At 51.4% G+C, this 13,289-nt stretch overlaps 1 protein-coding gene across 2 annotated transcripts in view; it reads left to right on the top strand.

Annotated features, from left to right (window-relative positions):
* Positions 1 to 13,289, top strand: part of EPPK1 (epiplakin 1) — a 72,027-nt gene that overhangs the window by 36,074 nt on the left and 22,664 nt on the right. The window lies entirely within an intron of this gene.

Raw genomic sequence — 13,289 nt, 5'->3', positions numbered from 1 at the left:
CTTCCTGCCTACAGGACACTTCTACCCCCTTCCTGCCCACCGGGCTCAGTATTTACCTCCCACCAGAGTCAACAGCACCAACCCGCGCCAACTGGCACTAAAAGTCATCAGTAACCCCTTCTCCGCCAGCCAGCTATTTTGCACGCTAGGCAGGACCAGCTACTTGCCCCCCCCCCCCCCCAAATAAATAAATAAATAAAATTTTAAAACAGCAGAAAATATTAAATCAACAAAACATAAAACTGATACATTTCTATTCATTTGCAAAAATCAGTCCCATGAGATGCCACCAGCACCAATATTAACCCCTCGCCTACCGGGCACTTCTACCCCCTTCCTGCCTACAGGACACTTCTACCCCCTTCCTGCCTACAGGACACTTCTACCCCCTTCCTGCCTACAGGACACTTCTACCCCCTTCCTGCCTACAGGGCACTTCTACCCCTTTCCTGCCCACCGGGCACTTCTACCCCCTTCCTGCCTACAGGGCACTTCTACCCCCTTCCTGCCCACCGGGCACTTCTACCCCCTTCCTGCCTACAGGACACTTCTACCCCCTTCCTGCCTACAGGACACTTCTACCCCCTTCCTGCCCACCGGGCACTTCTACCCCCTTCCTGCCTACAGGACACTTCTACCCCCTTCCTGCCTACAGGGCACTTCTACCCCCTTCCTGCCCACCAGGCACTTCTACCCCCTTCCTGCCTACAGGGCACTTCTACCCCCTTCCTGCCTACAGGGCGCTTCTACCCCCTTCCTGCCTACAGGACACTTCTACCCCCTTCCTGCCTACAGGGCACTTCTACCCCCTTCCTGCCTACAGGGCGCTTCTACCCCCTTCCTGCCTACCGGGCGCTTCTACCCTCTTCCTGCCTACAGGGCACTTCTACCCCCTTCCTGCCTACAGGGCACTTCTACCCCCTCCCTGCCTACAGGACACTTCTACCCCCTTCCTGCCTATCGGGCACTTCTACCCCCTTCCTGCCTACAGGGCACTTCTACCCCCTTCCTGCCTACCGGGCACTTCTACCCCCTTCCTGCCTACAGGGCACTTCTACCCCCTTCCTGCCTACAGGACACTTCTACCCCCTTCCTGCCTACCGGGCACTTCTACCCCCTTCCTGCCTACAGGGCACTTCTACCCCCTCCCTGCCTACCGGGCACTTCTACCCCCTTCCTGCCTACAGGACACTTCTACCCCCTTCCTGCCTACCGGGCACTTCTACCCCCTTCCTGCCTACAGGACACTTCTACCCCCTTCCTGCCCACCGGGCACTTCTACCCCCTTCCTGCCTACAGGACACTTCTACCCCCTTCCTGCCTACAGGACACTTCTACCCCCTTCCTGCCTACAGGACACTTCTACCCCCTTCCTGCCTACCGGGCACTTCTACCCCCTTCCTGCCTACAGGGCACTTCTACCCCCTTCCTGCCTACCGGGCACTTCTACCCCCTTCCTGCCTACCGGGCACTTTCCCCCCCTTCCTGCCCAGGCCAGCTTCCAGCTTTCAGCACTGTCGCACTTTGAATGACAATTGCGCAGTCATGCAACACTGTACCCATATGACATTTTTATCATTTTTTTGAGACAGATAGAGCTTTCTTTTGGTGGTATTTAATCACCTCGGGGATTTTTATTTTTGTTATAAAATTTTGTAAATAAGTGATTTTTCTCCTTCACTGATGTGCGCTAATGAGGCTGCAGTGATGGGCACTGATAGGCTGCACTGATGGACACTGATGTGGTGGCACTGATGGGCATTGACAGGCATCACTGATGGGCACTGTTAGGCTGCACTGATGCACACTGATAGGCGGCACTGACTGGCATTGATAGGTGGCACTGAAAGGCAGTTTAGATGGGCACTGATATGTGGCATTGATGAGCACTAACAGCTGGCACTGATGGACACTGACAGGTGGCACTGCTGGGGCTACACTGATCGTCAGAGCCCCGATGATCAGTGTAGATGTCCCCTCCGAAGAATGCCGAGAACCGGCTCTCCTCTGTCAGCGTGACAGCTCGTGGGGAGAGAAATGCAGGTAACCGGCATATCCCTATTTACACGCGATCAACTGTGATTGGACACAGCTGATCACATGACCGAGCCGACATCTTCGGCTTTTTCCGTTGGTCGGTGATCCTCTATTTCCAAGGGACACAGCGGACCACCAATTGCCGCACTGCGCGCTCCCCGGAGCCGCACATGCATGGGAGTATGGCATATGACCCCCTTCCACCCCTTACCCACCTCAGAGCATCGTCATTTGGGTCCACCTGCTACCCACCTCCGAGCACCATCACTTGGTTCCACCCCATACCCACCTCCGAGCACCATCACTTGGTTCCACCCCATACCCACCTCCGAGCACCGTCACTTGGTTCCACCCCATACCCACCTCCGAGCACCATCACTTGGTTCCACCCCATACCCACCTCCGAGCACCATCACTTGGTTCCACCCCATACCCACCTCCGAGCACCATCACTTGGTTCCACCCCATACCCACCTCCGAGCACCATCACTTGGTTCCACCCCATACCCACCTCCGAGCACCATTACTTGGTTCCACCCCATACCCAACTCCGAGCACCGTCACTTGGTTCCACCTCCGAGCACCATCACTTGGTTCCACCCCATACCCACCTCTGAGCACCATCACTTGGTTCCACCCCATACCCACCTCCGAGCACCATCACTTGGTTCCACCACCGAGCACCATCACTTGGTTCCACCCCATACCCACCTCCGAGCACCGTCACTTGGTTCCACTCCATACCCACCTCCGAGCACCATCACTTGGTTCCACCCCATACCCACCTCCGAGCACCGTCACTTGGTTCCACCTCCGAGCACCGTCACTTGGTTCACCGTCACTTGGTTCACCGTCACTTGGCTGCTGCACACAGGTTTTTTACCTTCCTGCATTGAATGCATGAAGGCAAAAAAACCTTGTGCCTTTAGAACCACTTTAATGATAACAAGAAAAGCAGAAAAATAGATCCCCCACAGCCAGCAGCAATAGACACCCCCCTCCAGCAACAATTGGTCCCCAAAACAAAATACCACCCCAGCAACAACAGACCCCCAGCAACTATAGATTCCTCCAGCAACAATCGGTCCCCAAAACAAAATACCACCCCAGCAACAACAGACCCCCAGCAACTATAGATTCCTCCAGCAACAATCGGTCCCCAAAACAAAATACCACCCCAGCAACAATAGACCCCCAGCAACTATAGATTCCTCCAGCAACAATTGGTCCCCAAAACAAAATACCACCCCAGCAACAATAGACCCCCAGCAACTATAGATTCCTCCAGCAACAATCGGTCCCCAAAACAAAATACCACCCCAGCAACAATAGACCCCCAGCAACTATAGATTCCTCCAGCAACAATTGGTCCCCAAAACAAAATACCACCCCAGCAACAATAGACCCCCAGCAACTATAGAATTCTCCAGTAACAATTGGTCCCCAAAACAAAATACCAACCCAGCAACAACAGACCCCCCAGCAACTATAGATTCCTCCAGCAACAATTGGTCCCCAAAACAAAATACCACCCCAGCAACAATAGACCCCCAGCAACTATAGAATTCTCCAGTAACAATTGGTCCCCAAAACAAAATACCAACCCAGCAACAATAGACCCCCAGCAACTATAGATTCCTCCAGCAACAATTGGTCCCCAAAACAAAATACCACCCCAGCAACAATAGACCCCCAGCAACTATAGAATTCTCCAGTAACAATTGGTCCCCAAAACAAAATACCACCCCAGCAACAACAGACCCCCCAGCAACTATAGATTCCTCCAGCAACAATTGGTCCCCAAAACAAAATACCACCCCAGCAACAATAGACCCCCAGCAACTATAGATTCCTCCAGCAACAATTGGTCCCCAAAACAAAATACCACCCCAGCAACAATAGACCCCCAGCAACTATAGATTCCTCCAGCAACAATTGGTCCCCAAAACAAAATACCACCCAGCAACAATAGACCCCCAGCAACTATAGATTCCTCCAGCAACAATTGGTCCCCAAATCAAAATACCACCCCAGCAACAATAGACCCCCAGCAACTATAGATTCCTCCAGCAACAATTCATCCCCAAAACAAAATACCACCCCAGCAACAATAGACCCCCAGCAGATACAGCAGATCTCTCAGCAGCCAGCATCAACAGACTCTCCAGCAACAATAGATTCCTCCAGCAACAATTGGTCCCCAAAACAAAATACCACCCCAGCAACAATAGACCCCCAGCAACTATAGATTCCTTGGTGTTTTTCTTATAAAATTTTGCAAATAAATAATCTTTCTTCATAAATCTTGGCCAAAATTTATTCAGTTATGTTTTTAGTAAAAAAAAAAGACCACATTAGTTGATAACCAAAAATTATAATTTTTCTAAATTTTTTAAAATGTATATTTTATTTTTTAATATTATTATTTTTTTGGGTTTTTTTTTTTACATACCGTCACCCTAGCAGTACAGTGTTACCATAGTGACACCCTACTACTTGTGGGGGGTGATGAAAAGTTTTTACACTGATTGCTTTTACACCCATAAAGGCTGTAAAAACAATCATTTCTCCTTCTCTCTGGCTGCATTCTTGCAGCCATTGAGAAATACTGTGAGAGCTGTGATTGGTCACAGCTTGTCACATGGTACAAGGCTGTTGTGAATAGCCCTGTACCATGTGATCTCTGTGATCATTCACAGATTTCACACGTAGTAAGCAATGATGTCAGAAGTGACAACTTGCTTACTACTCTTCATGTGATCACTGATTGGCCAATCAGTGATCACGTGATCGGGACCTCACACAAAGGTCTCATACAACAATTGGTGATCGGCACCAGATCTCGGTGCTGCGCGCTCCCAGGGAGCGCGCACAAGCAGGGAAAGGGGAAGACGTTTATAAATGGCCACCCACCCCTGGACTGGTCCCGTCTGGCCGTTTATATACATGGGCCGGACAGGAGTGGTCAAGGAGCACTGATGTCCACTTGGTGTACCTCCTCAGACCCTGGACTAATCCTTCCTTTTTCACCGGCTGCACTGAGGGGATCCCTGGGCAAGGGATTCCAAGAGCTGACAATGAAGTAGTCCTGGATGCAAGGCGGACTGATCATTTGGAAACTCGGGCACTGCCCGAGGGCCCGGGGTCAGTAGAGGACCCCATGAGATACCCCTGGTACCTTTTTCATAGGCTTTTTTGAGTTTGGGCAAGGACACAGGGGCCCCATGATCCTCTATTGCCCGGGGGCTCCATGAATTGTCAGTCCGCCCCTGCCTGGATGAGTTGGGTCTTGCACCCGACCGCCCTCTCCCTTTATCTGGCCCAGGGGGTGTAGGAGTACTCACCCACCTGCTTGGTGGGTTGTAGCTGCTTTCTGGCCTTTTGCTGGGGTGGTTCCTTCCCTGCTGACAGGTTGACCTCCCTTGGAGACTTGTGGTACAGTGGAGATCCTTCCATCCAGCACCAGCCTGTAGGTAGGCTCCCCTCCCTAGGGCCCCCTCCCAGGCTCCACACTCCAGCACCTTTCCTAAGTCCATCTTCCATCCAACTCCCCTGCTGCTCAGGGTCTTCCATATTTAAGGGTTGTGCTTGGTCACCATGCCTGGAGATTGGCCAAGTTCCCTTAATCTGGGCCTCCTCCCCTCCTCCGCCCCTCTTCTAGAAAGTTCCTGCCATTTCTAGAAGGGTGGGAGGACCCTGACCTGTAGAGCAAGGTTTCTCAACCAGGGTTCCATGGAACCCTAGGGTTCCTCCAGAGGTTGCCAGGGGTTCCTTGAGCAATTTTTGCCTCTCAGGTAAGTTCCAACTGACACCACTGATCTTTTTAGCAATCTGTAAGGCGGTAATTCTTCCCAATGGCCAAGTGTGAGGATATTCTTCCCACCGACCATCACAATAATATATCATGAATTGTAGGTAAAGTCATTTTTAGCCGGGGTTCCCTGAGACCGGACAGTTACGTCAATTGTTCCTCTGCATTGAAAAGGTTGAGAAAGGCTGCTGTAAAGCCTCCCAGCCTGTCCTGAGATGACCTTACTACCTCATTCCCAGGCTGACTCATCCCGGGCTTCTAGCAAGCCTCTGACTCCTATCTAGCTAACCTAGAGGGCGCTACAGATACAATGTATTATGTGATGTGTCTTGTAGGTATGCAATCTTTTTCTCCATTGAAGAGGAGAAATCAGCCCAGGGGCAGGCTGTACAGTGACTGATCAATGAGGACATGTGGCCTGGTATGGTTCAGGAGGGGCCCTTTTTCTGGCCTGTCAGGCTGCATGCTCGTATAAGAGTCTGGTATGGATATTGGTGGGACCCCTACGCCATTTTATTTTTAAATTGTGGCGTGGGGTTCCCCTGAAAATCCATACCACACCTTAGACTCGAAGGGCCTGGTATGGATTGGAGGAGGGGGGGGCCCTCACGCTGTTTTTTTCTTTTTTCTCAAGTTTTATTTGCCTGCAGTTCTTTATTATGGGTTCCCCACTGACAGCTGATGAGAGGGACCTAAGGGGACCTAAGGGGTTAATCTTCTGCATTGTGTAAAAAGGCTGTTTGATCCTGTCTTCTCTGATCCTCCTCTTGTTCAAATGTCCACGTCTTATCTCCTGAAAAGACAGACTGAACCGTAGCCATTATGCAAATGCTCAGTTTAGTGTGTATTGGTAGAGAGGTCTTTTTCTTCTTGGGAGAGTGCATGTGATTAGCACAGGGCCAGTCAGCACTGTGGAGACAGAGTTCAAGGGTCCTGCATCCTCCTAGAGCAAAGTGAAAAACTCCTACAAGAGTAACCAGTGCTCAGCTGGACACTGATAGAAGTCACAAGACTGCTATATACTGCTGATGAGAAAAGGTATTCAGCAGTTTATATTTACTAAAATAACTGCATTTCCATGTTCTGTGTACTGTGGGAGACCAGATATAGTGAATGCAGAATCCGGGGAGAGCAGATATAGTGAATGCAGGGTCTGGGGGAGACCGGACATAGTGAATGCAGGGTCCGGGGAGAGTGGATATAGTGAATGCGGGGTCCGGGGAGACCGGATATAGTGAATGCGGGGTCCGGGGAGACCGGATATAGTGAATGCGAAGTCCGGGGAGAGCGGATTTAGTGAATGCGGGGTCCGGGGAGACCGGATATAGTGAATGTGGAGTCTGGGGAGACCGGATATAGTGAATGCGGGTTCGGGGAGAGCGGATATAGTGCATGATGGGTCCGGGGAGAGCGGATATAGTGAATGCGGGGTCCGGGGAGAGCGGATATAGTGAATGCGGGGTCCGGGGAGAGCGGATATAGTGAATGCGGGGTCCGGGAAGAGTTGATATAGTGAATGCGGGGTCCGGGGAGAGTTGATATAGTGAATGCGGGGTCCGGGGAGAGCGGATATAGTGAATGCAGGGTCCGGGGAGAGCGGATATAGTGAATGCGGGGTCCGGGGAGAGCGGATATAGTGAATGCGGGGTCCGGGGAGAGCGGATATAGTGAATGCGGGGTCCGGGGAGACCGGATATAGTGAATGCGGGTTCGGGGAGAGCGGATATAGTGAATGCGGGGTCCGGGGAGAGCGGATATAGTGAATGCGGGGTCCGGGGGAGACCGGATATAGTGAATGCAGGGTCCGAGGAGAGCAGATATAGTGAATGCGGGGTCCGAGGAGAGCAGATATAGTGCATGATGGGTCCGGGGAGAGCGGATATAGTGAATGCGGGGTCCGGGGAGAGCGGATATAGTGAATGCGGGGTCCGGGGAGAGCGGATATAGTGAATGCGGGGTCCGGGAAGAGTTGATATAGTGAATGCGGGGTCCGGGGAGAGTTGATATAGTGAATGCGGGGTCCGGGGAGAGCGGATATAGTGAATGCGGGGTCCGGGGAGAGCGGATATAGTGAATGTAGGGTCCGGGGAGAGCGGATATAGTGAATGCGGGGTCCAGGGAGAGCGGATATAGTGAATGCGGGGTCCGGGGAGACCGGATATAGTGAATGCGAGGTCCGGGGAGACCGGATATAGTGAATGTGGGGTCCGGGGAGAGCAGATATAGTGAATGCAGGGTCCGGGGAGAGTTGATATAGTGAATGCGGGGTCCGGGGAGACCGGATATAGTGAATGCGGGGTCCGGGGAGAGCGGATATAGTGAATGCGGGGTCCGGGGAGAGCGGATATAGTGAATGCAGGGTCCGGGGAGAGCGGATACAGTGAATGCAGGGTCCGGGGAGAGCAGATATAGGGAATGCAGGGTCCGGGGAGAGCGGATATAGTGAATGCGGGGTCCGGGGAGAGCGGATATAGTGAATGCGGGGTCCGGGGAGAGCGGATATAGTGAATGCGGGGTCCGGGGAGAGCGGATATAGTGAATGCGGGGTCCGGGGAGAGCGGATATAGTGAATGCGGGGTCCGGGGAGAGCGGATATAGTGAATGCGGGGTCCGGGGAGAGCGGATATCATTCATCTCTCAGCTGCTTCTCTTCCCCCCACACCAGTCAATGTACATGCACGAGTCACTGGAAGCATGCTGCGTGTGAACTCTGAGTCTGCAGCTCGTGTACATAGTTTGGTAGATACGACGTATCCGACCCGAGAGGATGGGGACATTCGCCCTGCATTGCGCCATTTGTTTATATGAAGAGCAGAAGTGCATTGTGGGAAGCCAGGCTTTTATTATATGTAAATATCTGTTGTCCCGACATCACTTTCCCCGTCTGCGCACGTACCGCGGTGACCTGCCGTGTCACACCCAGCCGCTGCTCATTACACCGTCTGTCCTGGCTGAATCTTACATAAATAATGACTCTATGGTGTCATGAGAGGTGATTACTGAACCGGTCAGGGGGGCTCCACCCAGTCCTGGCATCCCCAGCAGAGACAGGTAATATAGTACACAGGGATGATGTCACCTACATATACCGTAGCAGAGTTGAATCAGAGTTGGGAGATCCGTTCCCCTGCTGGATCGTCGTGTATTTCAGGATAGACACCATCTAGACTACGGTGCCCGGCCCGCCCCACTGCCTTCCGTGATGTAGGGACATGGATCCCCAGACTGGCCCACTGCAGGCTCTGCCCTGGTAATTGCATACTGAGGAATTGTGCCCCATCATTGGTGTCAGTGGGAGGAATAGTGCCCCATCATTGGTGTCAGTGATGGGAAATCTACCCCATCTTTGGTGTCAGTGAGTGGAATTGTGCCCCATCTTTGGTGTCAGTGAGAGGAATTGTTCCCCAACTTTGGTGTCAGGGAGAGGAATTCTGCCCCATATTTGGTGTCAGTGAGAGGAATATTGCCCCATATTTGGTGTCAGTGAGAGGAATATTGCTCCATCTTTGTTGTCAGTGAGAGGAATAGTGCCCCATCTTTGGTGTCAGTGAGAGGAATAGTGCGCCATCTTTGGTGTCAGTGAAGGGAATTGTGCCTCATATTTGGTGTCAATGAGGGGAATTGGGCCCATCTTTGGTGTCAGTGAGAGGAATTCTGCCCCATCTTTGGTGTCAGTGAGAGGAATTCTGCCTTATCTTTGGTGTCAGTGAGAGGAATTCTGCCCCAACTTTGGTGTCAGTGAGAGGAATTGTACCCCATCTTTGGTCTCAGTGAGAGGAATTGTGCCCCAACTTTGGTGTCAGTGAGAGGAATTTTGCCCCATCTTTGGTGTCAGTGAGGGGAAATCTGCCCCATCTTTGGTGTCAGTGAGAGGAATTGTGCCCCATCTTTGGTGTCAGTGAGGGGAATTGTGCCCCATCTTTGGTGTCAGTGAGAGGAATTCTGCCCCATATTTGGTGTCAGTGAGGGGAATTGTGCCCCATCTTTGGTGTCAGTGAGGGGAATTGTGCCCCATCTTTGGTGTCAGTGAGAGGAATTCTGCCCCATCTTTGGTGTCAGTGAGGGGAATTGTGCCCCATCTTTGGTGTCAGTGAGGGGAATTGTGCCCCATCTTTGGTGTCAGTGAGGGGAATTGTGCCCAGCTTTGGTGTCAGTGATAGGAATTCTGCCCCATATTTGGTGTCAGTGAGGAGAATTGTGCCCCATCTTTGGTGTCAGTGAGGGGAATTGTGCCCAGCTTTGGTGTCAGTGAGGGGAATTGTGCTCCATCTTTGGTGTCAGTGAGAGGAATTGTGTGCCCCACCTTTGGTGTCATTGGGAGGAATTGTGCTCCATTGCTGGTGCCCAAGTTGGAACCGCACCGATTTCTAAAGTAGCGCATGCACTACTTATGGTGCGGTTTGCATAGACATCTGTGTTAGAGCCCGGTCACATCGGTGCAATTTCAGGGGTGATTTGCGAATTGAAATCGCATCTAATGAATGTGAATGTCGATGCCTTAACATGCGATTTGCTGCAGCGCGTCTTCTAAGCCCTCGGTCACATCGGGTGCGACTTAGAATACGGTTTGCATGCCCTGCGACTTGAAAATCATATGCCAAGTCGCACCCTATCGTCCGCTATTACAGCGGTCATATCAGTGCGGTTCCAACTTGGTCAGAGACGCACCGATTTCTGAAGTAGTCCATGCGCTACTTTTGTTGCGAAATCAGCATGTCACCCGATTTTGAAATCTGTAAGTTGCACAATTTCAAAGTCGGCTTTGATGCGACCGAGGGGGTAAAGTAGTTCTCGCATTACCTTTTCTGCAGTTTTTTTTGCGATTTCACATGCATAGAATATAATGGAAATCGCACTGCAAATTGCAAGAAACTGTTGAAAAAAGTCACAATAAAGTCTTCTGAAATTGCACACCAGGGGCGGACTGACCATTTGGAAACTTGGGCACTGCCCGAGGGCCCGGGGTCAGTAGGGGGCCAAATGAGAAGCCCCTGGTACCTTTCATGGGCTTTTTTTGGTGTGGTTTGAGTGTGGGCGAGGACACAGGGGCCCCATGATCCCCTATTGCCCGGGGGCCCCATGAGTTGTCAGTCCACCCCTGTTGCACACAAATCGCGCAATTTTTGATGTGACCAGTGACTCAGATGTCTGGCAAATCGCACCTGAAATCGGCATGTCACCCGACTTTGAAATCGTGCAACTTCACAGTAAGTCGCACGATTTCAAAGTCGGCTTTGGTGTGACCGAGGTGCAGGGGCGGACTGACCATTTGGAAACTCTGGCACTGCCCGAGGGCCCGGGGTCAGTAGGGGGCCCCATGAGATGTCCCTGGTACCTTTTTCATAGGCTTTGAGTTTGGGCAAGGACACAGGGGCCCCATGATCCCCTATTGAGGGCCTGGGGTCAGTAGGGGGCCCCATGAGATGCCCCTGGTACCTTTTTCATATGCTTTTTTGAGTTTGGGCAAGGACACAGGGGCCCCATGATCCCCTATTGCCCGGGGGCCCCATGAGTTGTCAGTCCGCCCCTGCCGGGGTGTAAATCCGCACGTTACTATTGTAGACGGGGATGTTTCCAGCAATAAACTGAAGGGAATGCCATCTATCCAACTTTAATCAGCCAGCGCCACCCAGTGCTCAGATTGCAGATTGCAGAGGATCCCCCCCTCCGACCAGGCCATTTTTTGCGTTACAACGCTGTGATACCGACAATTGCGCGGTCATGCAACGCTGCACCCCAATGAAATTTACGTCCTTTTTTTTCCCACAAATTGAGCTTTCTTTCTGTGGCATTTGATCATCTCTGTTTTTGATTTTTTTTTGCTATAAACAAAAAAAGACCGACAATTTTGAAAAAAAAAAACAATACTTTTGACTTTTTGCTATAAAACATGTACAGTAAAAAAAAAATGTTAAAAAATCAAATGTCGGCATAAATTTAGGCCAAAATGTATTCTGCTCCGCGTCTTTGCTAAAAGAAATCCCAATAAGTGTAAATGAATGGGTTTACGTGAAAGTTATCGCGTCTACAAATGGCGGCATAGATACTGGGATTTGTTTTTTTTTTTACTAGTACTAGTTGGCGATCAGCGACTTATAGCGGGACTGCGGCGGGCATTCTGACACTGGGGGTGGGGGGCTAATTTGGTGTCACTGACATCTCCAGTGACACCAGTACAGTGATCAGTGCTAAAAAAAAGCACTGGCACTGTACTAATGCCACTGGGTAGGAAGGGGTTAACATGTGGGGCAATTAAAGGGTTAACTGTGTGCTGTTTCACTGTCTGCTGTGTCTGTTCTTTCACACTGCAGAGCCATACAAAGTAGTGTGCAGGAGCAAACAGGGGAGAGATCTGTGCTGTTTACATACAGGTCTCTCCCCCGTCGGAAATCCTCGGAGATCGCCGGATGCCGGTGGGGAATCCAGGACCTGGTAATTGAAAGCCGAGGCCGCAAATGTTGGTGCAGGCAGGGCCGTGGATAAGGGGGTACCACCAGTCCCTCCTGTATGGGGCCCAGGCTAGCAGAGGGGCCCATGCAGCTGGATGAATCGGATGTGGGCAGGGAGAGTGATTGGCACAGCAGGGGGGCAAATACTGGAACTGATCCCCTGTATGGCTCTCTCTGCAGCAGCCTTTTTCATAGACTTTTTTGACTTTGGACAAGGACACAGGGGCCCTATGATCCCTTATTGCCCGGGGGCCCCATGAGTTGTCAGTCTGCCCCTGAATGGCAACCTTCATTGTCGTGCAGTAAAAAAGCTGTGGTGCAGTTGGTGAAAGCTGTGCTCCTGTCAGTCACATCTCAAGGGGGAGGATGTATTGAAGGTAGCTGATGTTTGATGGGGCCATGACATTATAGACAATGCAGATGGGGCTTCTCTGTGCCTATTGCAATCCCTATCAGTGGGAGCAAAAGGGATGAAGGAGCCAAAGCTGCTACTTTGCTAGATCAACCATTCTGCCTCAATCCATTTTTGCCTTGCCTGAAGCAGGTTCGGACTGGCTCTGTTTAAAGAGACACTGTCACCTTTTCCCCATTCCTGACTCCCTTATAATCCCCTTACTGGTGCTATTGTTCCTTTCTCCTCCACAGCTGTCTTCAATACTGGCCACTTTTGGATCTGGGACCTGCTCCCCTGTGACAGTGCTTGGGCATAGAAGCCATTTGCTAGGTTTGAGCACTGCTACATAACCAAGAAAGTGATGTCATCACTCCCCTAGTTTGGCAACGCCAACTATTTCAGCACCGACTGCGGAGGACAAAAGGGCGGCAAGGGATCCCTGGCAAGGTGGATGAGACGCAACCCTTCGGAGAGACACTGTCACCTTTTCCCCATTCCTGATTCCCTTATAATCCCTTTACTGGTGCTAGTGTTCCTTTCTCCTCCACAACTGTCTTCAATACTGGCCACTTTTGGATCTGGGACCTGCTCCTCTGTG

The sequence above is a fragment of the Staurois parvus genome, unplaced genomic scaffold (assembly GCF_062004578.1).
Source record: "Staurois parvus isolate SC_StPar_1 unplaced genomic scaffold, SC_StPar_1.0 ptg001736l, whole genome shotgun sequence".
Taxonomy (NCBI): Eukaryota; Metazoa; Chordata; class Amphibia; order Anura; family Ranidae; genus Staurois; species Staurois parvus.
Note: the sequence above shows the minus strand (reverse complement) of the source record. Positions and strands in the feature narration are given on the sequence as shown.